The sequence below is a fragment of the Lathyrus oleraceus genome, chromosome 3 (genome assembly GCF_024323335.1).
Source record: "Lathyrus oleraceus cultivar Zhongwan6 chromosome 3, CAAS_Psat_ZW6_1.0, whole genome shotgun sequence".
In the NCBI taxonomy this organism is placed as follows: Eukaryota; Viridiplantae; Streptophyta; class Magnoliopsida; order Fabales; family Fabaceae; genus Lathyrus; species Lathyrus oleraceus.
This window is the reverse complement of record NC_066581.1, coordinates 192577840-192586486: the sequence shown is the minus strand read 5'-3', so window position 1 is coordinate 192586486 and position 8647 is coordinate 192577840.

The following is an 8647-nucleotide window of genomic DNA, read 5'->3' as shown; positions in this document are numbered from 1 at the left end:
TAATGTCTCAACTTTGGTATTTTGCATTTGTTTACTTCAACGGTGTGAGTCCTTCTTTTAAATTTAGGGTCATAGAGGACACTCCTCTTATATATTTGAAATTCAAATTGGATAGTCTCTTGCACTACATATATAGTTGAAGACCGATTAAGATTGAGTATTGTTCACTATCGATTGATAATCAAGGGAAGATTAGATTCAATAAGTTTGAGCTGAAGACATATGACGATCTAAAAGTTATGTGGAATACATTTCACTATTACTAAACAAAGGATCCAATTGAGATGGATGTGAAGTCTGTAAGATCTACTGACGATATTCTAAAGATTATGAAGCATTCTGAGTAATCTATCAATGGTTAAGTTATATCCATGTTATGTTGATGTTATTTTATGTTATGTTAGGTTATGTTCATGACGCGGTAATGTAATATTAATTTTTATTTAATACAATGTTAAGTTAAAGTCTCAGTAAAATAAAATAATTTAGTACAACACAAAATAGTCATAACAACCCAAAATAATGTAAGAGACAACAAATAATGAATTGCATATAAAATTTAAATTATCCACCATATGCATTGTGTTCTATTTGCGATAGCTCGACATAAACTTCACCATATAGGTTTATCAAACTCACGAGGTTACTAAAAATAAGTGTTATCATATGCATTTGTTGTTGTTGATCAGTCAATCCAGGTGGAGGTAATGGCATGTCATCTGAATGTCCTTCATATGCAAAGGTCCATTATCATCTTCAGGCTCAACAGTTAGGATGATATTAAAGTGTGATATTCTTAAGTACCACTCTAAATAATCATCCACATTGTCCAAGAAAAGACACCTTTATTGCATTTTCTCTAATAGCACAGACCAACCATTTATCAATGACCCCAAATGATACAACAAGGACTGATATAGGAATACCCTGAACATATCCAAATTGGCACAAACACCTCTCAAGTAAATATGCAACAACAACATTTTATCATCGCAGATAACCCAAAAAAAGACAGTCGCGTCGCACTCTCGATGCACTATATGGTTCCATTAGGGATGTCAATAGGGCAGGACGGGGCGGGGGATACATTTTTGTCTCAACCCCCACTCTCGCATATATTCCCTATCACCGTCTCGAATCCCCGCCATAGGGTTTTTTGTCCCACGTCCCCGTCCCCTGGATCCCCACGGATTTTTAGGTTTACGTGGAGATCCATAAACATATTTTTTTATTTATTCTTTTTAAGAAAATTAATAGAAAAAAACTCAAAAGCTAACCACAAGAAGTTAAGAAACTAATAATCTATGATAAATATATTATTTTAACAATAATTAATCTATACTTTTGAGAGTCATGACGACCAAACTTTCAAACTTAAATTTTTTTAAAATAGTCGTTTAGATTTCTCTCTTTTACTAACATTATATATGTTTTTAAATTTGTTTATAAAATAAGTTATATATAATGACAAATAAACTTATATAGAAATTTAAAAATATATATTAATTAAGAATATTATGGTATTTTAGGCGGGACAAAGACTCCATGGGGCAGAGGATATGTTCGTCGTCCCCGTCCTCAAAGTGCCTTAGGGGGAACTTTGTTCCCTATCCCCGCGGGGGGAAATTCCCCATCGTTTGGGTCTCACATAGAGAAATCCACGCAGGGATCCCCATTAATGGATGGAAGTTGACATCCCTAGTTTGTATAGCATGTCCATATGACATCATTCAGGGTCAGAGCATCGATCATCCTCATGTACTCATAAGGATCGTTTGAATGATAATGCGTCAAGCTCCATATGGTGGCCCGTGGGGAGCAAAATGTGATAAGACCATGATCACCCATGTCATAAAAGGATACGAAAAGCTCATATATCTAACACTATTTTATATATATATATATATATATATATATATATATATATATATATATATATAAGTATTTGACAAATTAGATACACTAAATATATTTAATAAATAGTCGCAAAATAAATAAAGCATAAGAAATTATCATACATGAAATATACTTATGTAACTGACAAGTTCTCTTGTCTCAAAGGAAGTCACCTCTTCAAGGGCATCTTATATTATCATCACAGTAGCACAACCACATGCTCAATGAAAAGACTCAAAGTCAAAAAATAGGGTTATGTACTTGCATTGATGTATACATGAGACTTATCCACCAAAATGTTATATCTATTGTAAAAACGATATTGAAATAACAAAATATAATCGATTTCTTGATCGGCAAGAAACCCACAAGGGTAAAAAAAGGGAAGCAAGAAGAACACAATAAGTTGGTTATAAATTTTTATTCTTTACTTTCTCTTTAAAATAAGATTACAAGTGTTACAGAATAACAAATAACCTCTCTCAACCTAATTAAGAATTACATTATGCAATGATGAGAGACTAGTATGCTATTTATAAAAAGACTAACACACTAGACTAATGGACTTTTACAGACAGACCCATTACACAAGCTAACTTAGAGAACAAGCTAACTTAAATAATTGGGCATAACAAACATGCCCAATTCGATATGCTAACAATCCTAGCATACTTCGACTACATCATATGAACAGACTTCAACGACATGCTAATGATCTTGTCGAATTGTCGAACCAAGAAGCTACCATTCGACCATACTAGAGTTTGATTCAATATCTCACAAATCTCCACCTTGGAACAAACTATATAACATCAAAGTAACAAACTAGCTTTCTTCATGCAGCTTTATCAGCTGCATACAGTGGAAAAACTTGCAACTTGGTAATGTCTTGGTGATCATATGAGCATCATTATGACATGTTGAAACCTTCAGCACTTAGACTTATCTACGCTCGATTACCCCTCTGATGAAATGCCGCCTCACATCGACGTGCTTGGTTCCCTCATGATAGTATGAATTATTCGACAGGTGTATAACACTTTGACTATCACATTTAACAGTGATAAGTCGACCTTAAAGTTTTAGCTTCTTAGAAAAAACTTCAAGCCATAATGCTTCTTTCACAACTTCAGTGAGGGCGATATATTCTGATTCAGTGGTTGATAAGGCAATAACCTTCTGAAGTGTTGCTTTCTAACTAATTGATATGCCAAATATAGTGAACACATATCGAGAAATAGATTTTCTAGAATCCATACAACCTGCATAATCAGAGTTGACATACCCTTCAATTTCTGCTTTACTATTTTCACTACATGTTCCACCATAAAGCAGAACTATGCTCAAAGACCCATTTATGTACCTTAGAATCCACTTCAATGCTTGCCAATGAGCCTTTCCAGGATTCACCATGTACCTGCTTACAAGACCTACTGCATATGCCATCTCGGGTATAGTACAAGTCATAACATACATCAAAGAACCTATTATGTTAGCATATGGGATGCTATTCATATAAGCCCTTTCGATCTTAGTATTGGGACACTGATTTGTACTTAGCTTGAATTGAGGGTTTGTCAAAGTCACAATAGGCTTTGAATTCTACATACTAAATTTGTCGAGAATCTTCCATATGTATGTCTCTTGATAAGCATAATTTTGATTGTTTTCTGTCTCTTCGGATGTCAATCCCAAGAATCCTGGATGCAGCTCCCAGATCCTTTATATTGAACTTCTTATTGAGTTTAGCCTTCACCTTCATTACATCCTCGACATTGTTGCTTTCTATGAGAATATCATCCACATAAAGCAACAAAATAACAAATGAATTTCCATGTCAAAATCTGAAGTAAACACAGTGGTCGAACTGACTTTTAATGAAACCTATTTGTGCCATGAACTTGTCGAATCTCTTATTCCACTATTGAGGAGATTGTTTTGGCCCATATAAATATCTATTCAGATTGCACATATAATCTTCCTTTCCCTTTTATGCATATCCTTTAGGCTGCCTCATCAAGATTGTTTCATCTAGATCTCCATACAAGAAAGCAATTTTCACATCCATCTGTTCAAGCTCTAGGTCGAACTATGCCACCATGGCAAGTAACATCCGAATGGAGCTATGCTTCGCAACATGAGAGAACAGATCATTGAAGTTGACACCTTATTTCTAAGTGAAACCCCTTGCGAGCAATATTGCCCTGTATCTCTTCGATATCACTCATTTGATTCCTTCCTTAACTTTGAAAATCCACTTACAACTGACTAACCTGGCTCCATCAAGTTTCTTGATCAGTTCCCAAGTGTTGTTATCATGAAGAGACTCCATCTCATCATCCATGGCCTTCAGTCATTCAGTCTTATTTCGACTCCTTATAACTTCCTTATAGTCCATAGGTTCTTCATCTAGAACCTAACTTGTAGAGATTAAGGCATAAGTTATGAGATCTGCATACCCAAGTCTTTAAGGTGGCTTGATGACTCTTCTCGACCTATCTCTTACCAATAGGTAGTCATCGACAATTTCCTCAACTTTCTCAATATCTTCAGCATCTTGTGCTTCTTCTTTGACCTGATATGGGATACACAATTCAACATCGACATGCTCCACCTCAATAGGAATCTCTTCATGTTCTAGCTCTTTTTCAAATATTTGTGCACTTCGACTAACGTCATCAGTTTTCTTGAAATTCATCTCAGCCTCATTGAAAACTACATCTCGACTGATGATACACCTCATATGACCTGGCTCTAGCCACCATAGCATATAAGCTTTGAATCCTTTAGAGTCCTATGGACATGCATCTCAGAGCTCTAGGTTCGACCTTGTCTTGCCTAATATGAGCATAGGCTGCAGCCAAATACTCTATGTTTGACGAGATCTGATGGGTGCCCTGACCAAACTTCTTCAGGTGTTTTCATATCTAACATAGTCGAAGGACATCTGTTTATCATATATGTTTTTGTCGAAATAGCCTCTGCCAAAAAAACACCTTCTTTAACACATCACTAGTCAACATGCATCTAACTCTTTCCAAAATGGTTCGATTAAACCTTTCAGCCAAACCATTTTGTTGGGGAGTACCTGCAATAGTTTTGTGCCTTACAATACCAGAGGTTGCGCAAAAACTGTCGAACGTCTCATTGCAAAATTCAAGGCCATTGTCGGTTCTCAATCTTTTGACCTTTCTTTTAGTCTAATTTTCGACCAGAGTCTTCTAACTTTTGAAGTTCTCAAAAGTTTCATCCTTAATCTTTTGGATGAATACCCATAAATTTCTGGAATAATCATAAACTATGGATAGAAAATACCTTTCTCTTGAATGTGATGGACACCTTGCAGGCCCCTAAAGATCATCATTGATATAATCAAGGGATCCATGTGTTCTTTGTTTGCCTTTATTGAACTCCACTTTGCAATATTTTCCAAGTACACAGGGTTCACAAAACTTCAGATTTTAGACCTTGTCTCCACCAAGTAGATTTTGTTTCCCCAATTCAACCAGACCCCTTTCACTGACATGGCCAAATCTCATGTGCTAAGTTTATGTCTTTGACAAAGGTTTCGTGGATGCCACATTTGTAGAACCACTGACAACTTCAGCCTCAAGGATATACAAGTCTTGTTTCTTCACCCTCTTAAGGCTTCCTTCGACCCCTCCACGGCCTTTAGAATACTTTTCTCTCCTTGGAAAACATATCCTTTCTTATTGAATTCACCAACAGAAATCAAATTTCACTTCAAATCAGGTACGTACCTGACTTCAATCAACAACCTTATTGACTTATCATAGAGCTTGAATATCACAGATCCAACACCTACAATCTTGCAAGCTTTATTGTTTCTAAGCAATAAAAACCCACCATCTTGATCACATAGTTCCTCGAACAAGTCTTTGTTTGACGTCATGTGCCAAGTGCAACATGAATCCATAATTCACTCTTTACTTGAGTCTCCGCTTGAAACCACAAGAATGTTATATGAGTTGAAATCATCTTGAACAATGGTTGTGTTACCATTATCCTTACCTCCATGGTATTTCAGGCATTCACGACACACTTTTCTTGTATGACCCTTCTTCTTACAGTGATAACATCGAATACTAAATGCATTACCACTATAAGACTTCTGCTGACTTTTAGCCCTCTTCTTGTCAAACTTGCCATCTCACTTTGTGAATTTCGCCTTAACCGATAGGATTTCACCAGTCGAAGATGGCTTGTGCTCCTTTCATTTGTTCAAATCCTTATAATACAAGGCTAATTGAACTTATTCAAAGGTCAGAGACTCTCTTCCATATAAGAGAGTTTCTTTGAAATGAGCATGTGATCTGGGAAAAGCACACAACAACAACAATGCTTGATCTTCATCCTTGATCTTGACATCGATATTTTCAAGATCAAGAATCAGCATGCTGAACATATTGTCATACCCCAAAATTCACCCTACTACATATGCATACATTCATCATTTCATCAACATAAGCATTGACATTCCAATCACTCTAAAAAAACACAACATAGCAAAAATTCAATTTTGGTTCTGTGTAACCGATTACCCAAATTATGGTAACCGGTTACACCCTCTTTTAAACATGCGTCCATGGGTATTTTATGTATATGTAACCGGTTACAACTGCGCTACACAGACTTCCAAAACCATTTTCAGTTTGTGTAACCGGTTATCCAAATCCTGGTAACCGGTTACACCTGCGTGAACAACAACAGTAATTTTGTTTTTTTTACACAAAGTGAATATCATTTTACACACTTCAACCAATTTGCTTCCCCTATAAATAGAGCACCATCCCCCCTTATTTTTACAAGCCAAGAGCCCCTAGAAATTCTGTCAAAACACACTCAAACCCTCTCTAAAAACCTAAACCCAAACTCATACAACTCATCCTTTCTAAAGCAACCACCCATAACTTTTTTCTCATTTCATTTCCTCCTAATACTTCCATTTTCCACGCTCACAACTCAGCCTCTTCCATTAAGTTTCAACCATAGCCACCCTCATCCAAATCCCTTGCTTCATTTTCAAACTCAACATCATAATAACCTAGTTTTGACATCACACATTTGGTAATGATTGTAACTCAAACTCATTAACATTTTGGTTCTGTTTTTGTTTTTAACATTGGGTGTTTATTCATGGGTTGTTTTTTGACAGAGTTTTGAATCAAGTTTGAGACAAGTGGGTTTGTTTGATTTGCACTTTTTTGGGATTTCTTGTTATTATTATTTTTCATTTATCATTGTTAATCACACTTTTTTCTTTTCTTTTCTTTTCTTTTCTTTTCACACCTTAATTAAATTTTATTTGGTGTATTTGCTTTATTATTATTATTATTACTATTATTATTATTATTATTATTATTATTATTATCATCGTTTCTTGTTTATTTTGGATTATTTACCCCTTTGTTTATGATTATATGGTTGATGACAATCTTTAATATCATTAATTTTTTATCCTAAGGTTGATTAAACCCTCAATACTTAAAACATGTTGATGAATGATCAATGGATCATTCTTGACACTTTGAGGTGTTGATATGTTGTCTTTGGTTGATCATATTGTTAAATATCTTGATGATAGATGAGACCTTTTTGTTGCTTGAGCTTGCATTTCCTTTTTATTGTATTGCATTTTTTCAAGAGGCTAACTTTGTGTTAGACCTCTAACATGCTTAGCACATACATTGTTATTGACCGACCTCAGATAGGTGTGACTTCTACATAAGTCCATTTACGATTGCTTAACATAATGCTAAAGTATCCCGACTCAATTAAATCTTTCCTTTGATCATTAACCACTAACATTTGGAATTTGATGTTTAACTTTTATCTTTTGATTTTAATTAGTGATTACTTGGGTGATGAAATCTTCCACACTTCAAATCACTGATAGATAAACGTTTCGATCGATTCAATCTTCTTTGATTCAAACATGTTGATAAATGATCATTGAATCAATTTTTACACTTTGAGTCAATAATACGTTATCCCTTAATGTGCCATATTTTGAGTTCTTTGATTTATGGATAGATGATCCCTAGGTGATCATCTTTTGTAACTTAACCCCTCACCACTATCTTTTGTCACTAACCATTGAATTGTTGACCTAATCTTATTGTCATTTATTTCTTGTCAATTTACTTTCTTGCTATTTATTTTCAAGCACTTTATTTTCATGCCCATTATCATTTGTTCGTACATCCTTTACTTTATGCCTTTCATTTTCTTTATTGCATTACATAGTCAAAAAGAACAAAAACATGATAAAATTAAAAGACTAAAAAGATGCATCATTTGTGACCTAATATTGGACTCATATGACTTATTAGGGCCTTGGCATTTGGACCTTGGATTACTATATTTGACCTATTGCTTTGACTTGGAGTTTCTTTGGACTTGTAATCTTTTATTGCAAGAATGACATTCATGGTACTACCCTAAGGAGACATGTTCTTATGCCCATTATCCACTTGTTAGCTTAGGCCATTTTGCACTCATAAGGCTTTCCCTTGGGCTACCTTACAATGAGACCCTTTATTTCTCGCATTGTTCTCTTGTAATATCCATGTGTATCTCTCACCATTTAAAACCAATAAACAATAAACCATTAATCCAATGTCAAGCGGCATTTTCTTAATCAAATTAAAAATACAATAAAAATACGAATATAATTGTTCGCTACGAGTCTTAAGTGATGAATAATGAGTAAGAGTGCGACTTTCCTACC